This window comes from Staurois parvus, unplaced genomic scaffold (assembly GCF_062004578.1).
Source record: "Staurois parvus isolate SC_StPar_1 unplaced genomic scaffold, SC_StPar_1.0 ptg000098l, whole genome shotgun sequence".
NCBI lineage: Eukaryota > Metazoa > Chordata > Amphibia > Anura > Ranidae > Staurois > Staurois parvus.
Window position 1 is genome coordinate 6,501,304 of NW_028317894.1, and position 13,224 is coordinate 6,514,527.

General features: G+C 39.4%; 1 protein-coding gene across 1 annotated transcript in view; it reads left to right on the forward strand.

Annotated features, from left to right (window-relative positions):
• VSNL1 (visinin like 1) overlaps positions 1-13,224 on the forward strand; it is a 256,316-nt gene that overhangs the window by 87,731 nt on the left and 155,361 nt on the right. The window lies entirely within an intron of this gene.

Consider the following 13,224-nt stretch of genomic DNA (forward strand, 5'->3'; position numbering starts at 1 on the left):
TCATGCAAAAATATGTATATATAGATCAAGTATGTTAAAAAAGAAAGGAAACGGTAGGCTAAATCGCGTACAATCAGTTTGCAAGGATGTTCTTTGCTACGATTATGAAGGATCACACCTGTTTAATTCCAGAAAAAGAAGACATTTTGGTAATTACCATTACATCATTAAACTGCAACCTATAATAATACATCTTTAGAAAAGGTCCATGATACATTTTGTGAAGTTTTTAGATATAAATGATATAAGAAGATGCAAATTGTATTCACTGGAGAACAATGTTCATTTGGGCCTCATTTAAATTAAATTTCAAAATCAGTCAAAATCAGTTAACACAAAAAACTAATAAGAGTGTTATATATACCACATCAAACATCAGTCTGAAATGCCTGATATAGATATTGCAGAGCCTGATCATTAGTTGTGAACATCTCATAACCCACTAAAGAATTGTGCCATCAAGATCAATTATTCAGCTTTATCAATATTAAGATTTGTTTCCACTTTTAGGTTTTGTTGCCTTCATGATACTCTGAAACTACTGTCTGTCTACTGATACAAAACAAAGTAATAGGAATTTATTGCTAACTCTATTCTGAACTTGAAGCAGAACTGAAGTATGCTTTTTTTTATATGAAAACATTCTGAAATTGCAAGTTAAAGTATATCTAAAGCCAAAACTTTTTTTGTCATCTGGGTCTCATTATAGAGATTTCACTTAATTTCCTGTTCTGAAGACTCAACAGGAAGTGAGAAAACATTTTCCAATGTGAGGGAAATTACCTCCGAGACAGTTGCCATGGGAAGAAGTCCCCTCATTGGACTATTTCCCCTTTATTCCTGCTATGGTGACATCTCAAAATTTTGGATTTACCTTCGCTTTCAATCCCAGCTGATTAGTGATTTAAATGCTTGTTTTGTCAAGGGTATGATATAACACAAATATTATCTTATTCCTCCTTTCTGCACACTGATTGCAGTTTTGAAAACCTACAAATCCTCTCATCTTGCTAGTCTCCAGATGGTCTTGTTACCCCCCACCATTTGACTGGATTTTCTCACCCTCTCTTGGTGATGTAGGAGTGCCTACTAATATTTCAAGGTGGGAGAGAGGAGGACCTTAGAGTTGGTTTCTTTAAATTTTACATCCAAAGTTATTTGAACTTCTATGGCCCACCAAGACACTTTTTAATATTATTTTGAAATTATTATTTTGAAACAGTGCTAATTAATAAAAAGTAACAAGTTGAACATTAATATTAGTTGTGGTTCAGTGGACAAAATTATACTCCTTGTGAAAAATGAGTTTGACAGATAGACATAATGCGCTGTTCACCTTGTAAAGTGTGATGGCTTTTCCCAGTAGAAGGCCAGGTGAGAAATTTTGCCTGCAGCAACCATTTAGTAGCAACATAAAACATCATGGTTCCCACCTTGTCTTATGAACTTCAGATATTTAGCTATGTCCCACATGGAAAGAGATTCCTCATGGAATACAACAACAACAACACAACACAACGACTTAGTAGGGCCAAGTCGCAGTGGGTGTAAGTTAACATTAGTGGTGGGGGGTGCCATTTCCAGTGCTGCCTAGGCAAGCACTTATTGTGAGAACTTTCTTGAATGCACTTCAGCTGTCATTCAAACACAACAGAGGTGGCAGATATTTTTGATAAATGACAGTGATGATACTGTTACAGTCAGCAAAGGAAATGTAACCCAAGTCTCTGCATTAACACATCTTGCTTGTGAAAGATAGTAGTGACATGAAGGTCAGCAGGAGAAACCAGTGAGAGCTGCGGGGGACCACAGAGATTGACCCTTCCGGAGGCATCAGTTTCAAAGGACCATTTCTAGTGTTCAGAGCTGTGTTCTTTTACAGGTATGGCTTGTTCAGATCTTTTAATGACAAGGTTGATGACTATGTAACACCTCAATCCTTACAAATCTAACAAATATTTAAAATGCAGCTCTCAGCCTTTCTAAACTTTTGAAAACAGAAGTTCTTCTTAACAACTTTGTGACTAAGGTCTTGACTAACCCCTACCCCCATAGCTATTCCTCTTCCACCAAGATCTCCCTGCACAAGGAGCTCTCCCTTATTTTTGAGCTATCTCCAGGCCAAGTCATGGAGGTAAAACCATTAGTATTGAAGTGAAATGAGGATCTGAGGGACACACAGTAGAGGCTTTTCTGGCTTTTCTTTGCTAGGACTTTAAATTCTTAAGTTATTGCCTATTGCAAAAAAAAATATTTTTTTTCATCAAAACTATTAGGACTTATTATATAGGACATTTGCAGAACACTTATTAGGATACTATTGAAATATTTTTAAACTTCAGTTATTCTGTCATCTTAACAGTTTTTTAGTGCATTTACCTAGTGAAGAAAAGTGTTGGATTGCGGGCAAAACAGGCAGAAGGGTGTTAACCTGATTTACCTTTCTTCAACATGGATAGATCCACTTTTTTCTTTTTTTCAAGAATAATCCAGTGGCTATAGGAATGCTTTGCACTCCAGTAATAAGGACCACCAGATCAACCTTTTAGGTGACTCTAAGGCTTCTAGCCAGAAAGAAGGACCTTAGGAGTTGTGGTGACCTTTGATTGAAGGAGATAAGGCTTCAAATCAGCATGGCTTCAGTAAAGTTTGTAAAGCTGAACTTCTGTCATGTATAAAAGATATACAGTTATATAACTCTGTATTCTTTAATGCATCTCTAAATGTTTTTATTTAAATGAAAGCTGTGTAAGCATCCGGTGGAGCACAATGTTTCAGCACACAGCAGCTACTTTGCATATCACCACAGCCACACCAGGACACCCTTTAAGTCAAGTGTAGGCAATCCTGGAGAAGTGAAAAACTGAACAACATTGAAGTAATCAAAGTTCATAAGGGTGCAGCAAACTTTTTTTTAAGGATATAAGCTAGCAAGGCACTATTGCAAATTTGGTAATATTGAAGAAAAACTATAAAAAAGAAAAATATAATAATAATACATATGACACTAAAAATGTGTACTTATCCTGCCTTGTTATCTTCATTGAGAAACTTGGGATTCACTTTTATTTAAAAAGCAAGACAGCTGCATACCAATGATGTACAAATCAAGGTTAATTCTAGCACCAGAGCTGTAGTTCTGCTTAGAGACCACCCACTGTAATGTGTTTCACTGCATGGGCTTAGTTGTAGAGTGGTGCGCTTGGAGTGGGAGTATGCACCTTTATAGGTGTGCATCAAGGAGATAGCAGGAGTGTGCACCTTGAGCGGAGGATATCCGTATGTTGTTGTAAAATGTGTTTCAGGAGTAAGTAACACATAGATCAGATCACTGGTCAGTTGTATGTAGCACAGAGGTCAGTAGTAAGTAATGAAGAGTTCAGGTGTCAAGAGTAAGTAATGTATAGTTCAGGGGTAAGTAGTAAGTAAAGCAGACTTTATGGGTCAGGAGTAAGTAACACGGTTAAGGAGTGCATAACACAAAGTTCAGTGGTCAGTAGTAACAGAGTTTAGACGTTAGTGGTAAGTAATGTAAAGTTCAGTAGTAACACATGCAGAGTGTAGGGGTCAGCCGTATGTAATGCAGAGTGCAAGGGTCAGCTGTATGTAATGCAGAGTGCAGGGGTCAGTAGTGACTAACACAAATAACAAATATTATGTTGTTTTACTGAAGCTTAAAAAAAAGAAAATATGCATGTGCATAATTTTCTCTCAACACCAATAATTGTATTGGTACTTCTCTGAGCATACACAATAGTAGGACGCATAAGAATCCAATGATAACCAATGAAGAGCTTATTAAATGAGAGCAGTAACCTTCAGCAATCAGTTCTCAGCAGGAAAGTGAATGGTGGTTTCTAGTTGCTTTAGATGATTCCACTTTGCAAAGTGTAATACCTCACAGCATCCACTAGGGCTTAGCTTTTTGATGATTTGACTACAACTGATTGTTTTTGTTTGCTATGAGTTACCGCAGTTTCACTGCTTTAATAAATAAGGAGCTGCCTTATACAACAAAGGCTATAATCTAAGTTTTTTTTCTGCTAGGCTGATTTTACACTGATGGCTGGGGGGGGCGGGGGGCAGTAAAAAACCCCAGGTATTTAAGTCATGATTTTACTACCCCCCAAGCAGTTCCCTTCAATGGACATTGTGCCGCTCAGTTGGATGCAGCAATTTTAATGCTACACGACAGGTTTTACAGGCGGCACCACCCATGTAAGTGAATGGAACCATGACACAACTGCAAGAAAAATGCTTGGCTCACAGTTGCAGCACAGCCCTGCAATGCAAAATTGCCAGTTGGCAATAAAAAAACAACAGACATCAGAAGGCACCAGCATCACCTCCTGAATGCCTGTAAATCTCCTTTTCCTCTGCAAAATAGTCTACTGCAGATTGCATTTCAGTCTTCTTAGGATTGCTCTGTTAATTTCTCATGGTTCAAGTTAAAGTGTTCCCCGTGTAGTAGTAATGAGACTGATTTTTACCAGCTGTACTGGGTTCCTCATTCCCAGGTTACATTCTCAGCAGGACACATCTGCCATTAACAGGGACTGTCCCCAGGAAATCAAGACAGATGGCAACTTTAGTTTGAGGGCTTTTTTTACTGCCAAAGATGTACCACAAGGACAAATAAACCGGGTGCAAATACTGTAGCTCTCTACGAGAAGTGATTAATGCAGTTTGCTTGGCTTTCTTTCCTCCCCAAAATTCATGCAAGACAATACATTTTAGATCAGACACCCTGCTCCTACTTAGTGAGAATGTCAAATGGAAGAACTGTCACAGCAGTAGCCTACACGTCTGACTCTGAGCCAAGTCAGACCAACGTTTATTGTGGAAGGAGGCTCAGTAGCTTCTAAGATAGCCATTTACAGATAAAGTATATAAAATTGCTAACACTGCATACAAGGATATATGTATATGATATTTCAGGGCTGTTTTTTATGTCAAAGAATTCGTTTTTCTGCCTATTCAGTCCTACGATTTACACAGCTGTGCCACACAGCACAGTCCATTCGGGCAGGACAATTTTCTCTGCTGAAGCTAAGTAACACTTCCACAGGCGCCAGCCCATGATTAGATATTAACCCCTTCACGCCTAAGGGTAAAACAAATCTAAATGCCTAAGCACAATTCTGCAACGTTGACATGTGTTAGTAAAACCATACATATCACCCCAACTACTTTATACATCCAGGTGGATTATACCTTGTTTTTTTTCAGGACAAATTGGGCTTTCATTTGGTGGTAAATGGTAATGGATAGCTCCTAATTTTTTTTTTATTCTCAAAGGGAAAAACAAAATAGTAAAAAAAATAGTTTTTTTTATTTAGCTGCATGTTTCTTGTTACGACCATAACCTACCTCTATAGAACAACCCAAAATAAATTCTCCAGCTATTTACGATCGCAGCGATACCATATATGTGTATGTCATTTGTTGTTTGTACCCGTAGTACAGCCCAGAAACAATAGTGCGCATTTTGTTTTTGTCTTTTTTTTTTACCTAAAACACACTGACACTGACATTATCGCTAACTGACATTGATACCAATTTTTTTGTTTTAAATCCTGACCTTTGACCTTGACCTTTGACCCTGACCTTGACCCACACACTAACCCTGGTACTGAACTAGATCAAGCTAGGTATTTTTCTTTATTTTTTAATATTTATTTATTTATCTTCTTTTTCTTTTTTCTTTTTTTTTTTAACAAACATTTTATTTATCTCTCTATGTCAGGAGTTAGAGAGGTACAATGTATCTCTCTTCTCCATTCATAGAGAGAGAAAAAACAAGGGGGCCAGGCTGCACAGTGACTGATCACTGTGATAGCCAATCAGAGGCTATCACAGCGATCATGTGACCTGGAATCGGGAGTCCCGGGTCCCGATCATTAGAATGGCACCCGGGGCTCTCAGTGACACTGCGGTGCGCTCCCAGCACAAAGACAGGTACGCAAATATGCGGCCCCACGGAAAAAAGCCCAGTTCCATGAGGCCGCATATTTGTGTGCCGTCGGTGTCAAGGGGTTAAAGGACAAGCACCAGACCAGTACTCTTATCTTTCTGTTCTGCTCTCATCTCCTATCTGCATTCCTACTACATGCACAATGTAACACAACTGATCGGCTGCTTGTGCTGCTTCCCCTTCTCTACTGTACAGTGATTATAAGCTGATACCAGGTCATTTTCAGGTACTTACACTGCTTTCATTTTAAACTAAATACCTTTAATGATGTATTATTGATTATACTGTAGGGCTTTAGTAATTTGTATCTTTTACATCTGCTTTAAGTTCAGCTTTTAAAACAGATAACAAAGTGCAACAAATGTTTTCAAGGATGAATATATATACTTTTGTAGTAAGCACAAAAACAACAGAATTACGGTTCCTGAGGAGTAAGAGCTGCGTGTATACTATCTGTGTGATAAATGTTACAAAAAGGTACAATATACAGTATCTCCCAGAAATGAGTACACCCCTTCACATTTTTGTAAAACACACCTCCAAGATGACCACTGCCTTGCTAAAGAAGCTGATGGTAAAGGTGATGGACTGGCCAAGCATGTCTCCAGACCCTATTGAGCATCTGTGGGGCATCATCAAACGGAAGATGGAGGAGCACAAGGTCTCTAACATCCACCAGCTCTGTGAGGACTCCAGTGGCAACCTGTGAAGCTCTGGTGAACTCCATGCCCAAGAGGGTTAAGGCAGTGCTGCAAAATAATAGTGGCCACACAAAATATGGGCACTTTGGGCCCAATTTGGACATTTTCACTTAGGGGTGTACTCACTTTTGTTGTTAACGGCTTAGACATTGATGGCTGTGTGTTGAGTTATTTTGAGGGGACAGCAAATTTACACTGTTATACGAGCTGTACACTCACTACTTTACAATGTAGCAAAGTATAATTTCTTCAGTGTTGTCACATGAAAAGATAGAATAAAATATTTACAAAAATGTGAAGGGTGTACTCACTTCTGTGAGATACTGTATGTGCAAATTATGTATTTCACATTTAATTATCCTGCATTTTCCCTATACAATTGCTTTTTCTACACATTGCTGATCTTTCAGATAGTGGCTGTGCGTCTCATTTCAAGGTTGTTGCCATATTTTTCTTGCCTCACATCAGACTTTTGTTCCATTTCCGCCCACTTGTGAACTAAATAAAGCTTTAAAGGTGAAGGTCCCTGCATAAGGTGAATACAATATTTCTGCTTGTTTCCACTGGTTAGTTCATGTTTCATTCATAGATGAAAATCATACCTTAATATCTCTTTGCAAATGCAGTATTTTAGCCTCCATTTAAAGGAAGTTTGTGTCAGGAGAGCCATTATACACTCCAGCGGTCAATCTTCTGCTGGGCTCTGAGGCTCTTTTTTCGGTTGGTGGGATGGTATGGTGGACTTGCCAAAGCTTGAGTTGGAATGTACTTGATTTCTGGTCGTGTACACCATGGTTTCAGACATGACAGAGAGCACACAAGACATTTCCTTCTATAAGATTCAAGTTTATCCAAAATATGTAGACAGTGAAGTGTGAATATTGGATGTTTGTCTGGAAAGTACTAATCGGAGGGAAAGGTTAGTCTTTAATCTGGATTTGTATACTTGCAGGAAGGAGTCCTCCTGGCTGAGCTTGGTAGTGAGTTTCAGAAAGTCTGAAATGTAAGATAAAATGGCTTTGCCACTACACTGGAATTTTACGATAAACTCTGTATTCTTGGTTGTGGGTGATGTTGAGCAAGCTTTGCCATCATATTGTTGTTGATGCTCTTTTGAGGAGATCTCGTGTTACTCCACTCCTGCATTGACAGCCAATGATCCCGGGGCCCCAACATCCTAGTTACTTTCTCCGGAGGGCATGTTTCTATGATTAATAAACTAGGGTATACTTATGATGTCACAGACAATTTAGTAGATTCTACTTATCATTGGACAGATGGCAAACTCTAGAGAGAGAACCCATATGCTCAGCATCATGCAGACCTCTGTTTGTGATGGGTACGATGGAGATTTCCATACCTTCTCTGTTCTATCAAATGTATTTATTTATTTACTATTACAGGTACTTATATAGCGCTTTGCATATATATATTGTACATTCACATCAGACCCTAACCCTCAAGGAGTATACAATCTGCGGTCCCTAACTCACATTCATATTTACACATACTAGGGCCAATTTTAGCAAGGAGCCAATTAACCTACCAGCATGTCTTTGGAGTCTGGGAGGAAACCAGAGTACCCGGAGGAAACCCACACAGGCACAAGGAGAACATGCAAACTCCAGGCAGGTGGTGCTGTGGTTGGTATTTGAATCGACAACCTTAGTACTGCTAGGCAGAATTGCTAACCATTTAGCCACTGCGCTGCCAAATAAAAGACATTCGCTGGATAAAACACTGTTCACGTTTCTGGATTTAGTACACTTTCCAGAAAGTGTATTTTCTGTAAGGGAAAGAGAGTCCTAACTAAGCTTCCAGATGAGGGAACTGTAGCTAAAGTAGGGGGTGCCTGCAGGTGGTGGGAACTGATTAGTTGGTAATTATTGGAGTAGAGAGGATGAGAAATAGGCTGTTTTTGACGTGGTGGGTTTGATGTACTGGTTAAAGCGGACTGGGAAGTTATAAAAATGCACAGTTTTACAGGCCCCTCTCCTCTTGCTTACTCACAGTGTGCATTAGAAACTGCAGCAAGTCAAATAGAGCCCAGCTAATTTCCTGGCAGGAGTACCTTCAGCACCATCTTTTCCCCTCCACAGCATGGAAGATATTGGTAGGTTAGTGGTGAAGTGGATAAGGATATGGGGGGGGGGTTACTTTTGTGTGAGATAGGGGTAGGATATAAGTTGTGAACATATCTGAATGTGTCCACTGATGTTTGCAGCAATGCTGTACAAAAATACATTGTATTACTCTTGTTAGATGTTTCCAATCAAATTAACCCATCTGAAGAGTTGCTGTATTCTAAGCACTGTTTAAAAGAAGTTCCGGCTGTAAAAGAATTTGCATTCCTGTTGATGGACATTTATTTCTAGTCCACATTCCTGTCCAAGGATCAGACTTTGATTTTCCTCCTGTACAGATATCTAGAGGAGTTTGCGGCCTTCTCAGCTTAGTACTGTAAGTGTAACCCATGTGATATTTGTATTCTGCACAATATAACACAAATTAATAACAAAAGACACATAGTACGGAAAGAACCTACAAGGAATCAAAAGGTCAGGCTCTGTATAAACAGAAGTTTGTATGTCCACCAGCAAGCAGCTAGAGGCCATGACATTTTCACAGTTGCTTGATTTATTTCATTTTCCACTCCTTTTCTACTTTGTTACCAAAAACATCTAACATGTATGTTGTTTAACAAATTATGCAGCTTCTGCGGGGCCTCTAATCAGTATGACTGGATGCCCTGCAGCTGGTAGCTGGAAAGGCCAATGAAGACATTGCGCTCCCCTAACTGCTGTGCATTGCCAACACTATGCAGGTTTGGGTTTAGATACTCTTTAAAACTTTGTGGCATTCCTGGCATCTTTTGTAAAGTCACAAGTTTATGCGAGAAGGTGGAGATGAACCCAGCCATGTTTCTCTTTAGATCCCAGCGTCAGTGTACAGTATATAAGTAACTTTTCAGGAGACTCTTGAGAACCTTGTGGAATGTGTGCCATTGTTTAATAGCCTTTTAATCAGTGGTACATTCTTTCAAAATGAAATCTCCATTCATTTTTATTAAAGTGTATATAGAGGCAGTTTTTTGTTTTTTAAGCCCCATTTATACTTGCGATTGGGGCCATTAACAATTACATGCAGGAGACCCAACAGTGGTTGCTAGCAATTAGCTGCAGGCAGAAGCCCCATTGAAAGCAATGGGAGGCTGACAGCTTCGGTAGATAGTCTCAGCTGGTTGCATGTAATCTGCATCCAGGGCCAAACATTTGTCGAAACAGAAACTGAGGAAAAATTGAAAAGATGTGATTAATCACTGAAGCAAGAGCTAAGGGTAAATCCTTCAGTGATGGCATATATACCTAGGACAACTCTATGAGATTTGAGAAAATTTCCAATCATTTCTAATGTATCTCCAAGACAGGAAATGAGGGGAAACCTCACCAACTAGACACAAGATAACTTAATTGGTCTGAATGGAGGAATAAACCTTGAAATGCATACAGGGAGCATTGCCCACCTGCTCAGTACTTCAGTTCTTCAACCAGACATGAGACTAATCAGTCAGAGAGATTAGAATCCATGACCTAGAAATCTCAGTAGGCCCTATCAGACATTGGATCCCTGACTCATAAATCTCAGTAGGCCCTATCTGACATTGGAAATCAAGTCCTGGAAATCTCAGTAGACTCTGTCAGACATTGGAATCCATGACCTAGAAATCTCAGCAGGCCCTATTAGACATTGAAATCCATGACCTAGAAATCTCACCACGACCTATTTGGCAGTGGAATCCATGACCTAGAAATCTCAGTAGGCCCTATCAGACTTTGGAATCCATGATAAACAAATATCAGAAAGTACTGTCTGAGATATGAATCCAAAACCCATATTCAGGGAGGAAAATAAAGTGAGGGATTTGCTGCATCTGAAAAGCACTTAATTGTTAGTAAGTTTAAAAGGTCACTGGGTGAAAAGCCAAACAACTTCCATTTTTACCTACTGTTAAGTGATATAGTTTGAGTATTTCTGTGAACTTTCTGAATTTTTTTTATAGTAAAATGTTTTGCGTACACCTTAAAGCTGAAGTTTAGGTATGTAAATTTTTACTTGTGCAATCCCCGTGGAAGCTGGAAATGATTGTAGTAGGCAGAACTACTACAGTGACCTCCACTAACTGCCAGGTCCCATTGCTGCCTACTGAAAACAGCAGCAAGGGTGCCATTAAGAGAACACTTTGCATTTTCTTGATGAAAATAAGGTGATCTCTGATTGGAGGAGATGGATATTATGAGATCCCCACATGCCCTTTCCACCTTTTACCCTCCACCAAAAAAGCGCTTTGCATTCACTGTGAAAATGCAAAGTTTCCCCTGAATGGTTCCCATGCCGAGCAAGCGACCTCCTGTGTTCACAATGCAGCAGAACAGTCGCTTGGCATTGGATATGAAAGCTAGAAGCAATTACTGTAGTAGCTATGACTACTACAGTGATTACCAGCTTCCATGAGGATTCCACAGATATGGAACACATATACATACATTGGACCAAGCTGGAAAATATAACAAATGTATAAAAAGGCCGTTCCTAAACTTCAGTTATAAATGACCCTTTAATTTGTGTCACACATTTGAGTGCTGGTCTTATTTGATAAAGAAACACTTTCACGGTAAGCCATATGCTGCTTAGTAAACTGTACTCAGCACACAGCCAGTCAATCAGCATTAGATTGCATTATATGTTGCTGCTGTTGTCTGCAGGTATCATGGCAGCTGGATTCTTTCTTCAGCAATGACATGATTAGATAGAGGAGGAGGAGTAGCACATAAGACTCAGCTCTCTTTAGCAGAGTAACATTGTGTGCAGTGATAATATCCAGCTATCCGCTTTTTACCCCATGATCTTAATATCCACACCAAATCCTGTGCAGGGAATTTGCAAAGACCAATTCACACAATCCTGTTATAATATGAAAATTAAAGCTGAACTCTGGCATAAAGGAATATTTTCTAAATACAGGAGTCATGTGTATTCTTACTTGAAGCTTCGTGTGCAGTTATCCAATGTGAAACATTACCTCTGTGCCAGAGCTTCCTTTATTAAAGACCAGTCACTGCTGCTCTCTCTCCTTGTGCAGGGTAACTGGTCTTGTCTCCGCCCCTCCTGTAGTTTTCATTAGGCAGCCTGTAGTGGGTGGGGCTACTTAGTCCCTCCCACAGCTTTGCTCTCTGCACAGGCTATATACAGCACAGTGAAGATGTCACAGCTACATTTACAAGGTTGTAACTGGGGTTTAAAAAGTATTTGGTGCACACAAAGTGGATTTATATCCTTTGCAGTTATTCAGGAACACATTTTAAAAATGGGCAGAGAATTCAGTTTTAATTAAAAGAGAAATTCATGGAAACCTCAGTTATAAAATACATCTTCAGATTTTGTTTCATTCAGCCATATATGACCTAAACCAGTGGTTCCCAACCTTCCTAACGCCGTGACCCTTTAATACAGTTCCTCATGTTGTGGTGACCCCCAACCATAAAATTATTTACCCAGTAATTATAATTCATGAGTGTCGTTTTAGCTCCAATACTGCTGCTTTCAACACAGTAGCTTCTTTTAACAGAGTAGCTGCTTTCAACACAGCAGCTGCTTTCTACACAGTAGCTGCTCTTTACACATTGGAAATATGTGTTTTCTGATAGTCTTAGGGGACCCCTGTGAAAGGGTCGTTCGACCCCCAAAGGGGTCGCGACCCACAGGTTGAGAACCACTGACCTAAACTGTCAGTGTACAGACCGTTGGTTGCTGGCTTTTGTTGTCTCCTACACAGGTAAAGATAGATAGATAGGTAGATAGATAGATAGATAGATAGATAGATAGATAGATAGGCAGATAGGTAATTTCAATAAAAGGCATAATAGTTTCTTTGTCTAGATAAGGCTGAATGAACAATAAATAACACAAAGTACATCTGGATTTCGGAAGCTTTCGCGTTAGAGGGAGCCTGGAATCTAATGACAATTATCTTCTGCTGTAGCTCGATAAACACATTGCTCATTCTGGTTTATTCAATGACGACCTAGATGCAGCATTCCTCCTACGTAAATTCCCTTGGCTGGGGAAGAGAAATGAATGGCTGGCTGTGTTGTATTCTCCCTTTGTATTTTTCACTTGTACGTAATTTGCTGGATATCTGACTTCCCAAGTCAGTGACTCACCAAGCCATCGCCTTAGCATTTTTCCCAGCTAGGAACAGGCTGTCATTGGGCACTGAGTCACCAGCTTGAAACGATGCCTCCAACTCTCACAGGTGAAAATGTACAAAAGGGAAAAAAGTACATGGTAAATTTAAACCATTGTGCAGAGAGTAGCATTCTGTAAAGCCTGCAACCACCAATCAGTACTCAGTTTACAGTAAGGTGTGCTCCATTCATATTGAAGATTTTCTTTGGAAACTATAATCATGTATTTTTTTTTTTTTCATTTGTAATTTTATAAACAGATCCTTTGTACTTTTTGGCCTTATTTGTTAAGGACAGATTCGCA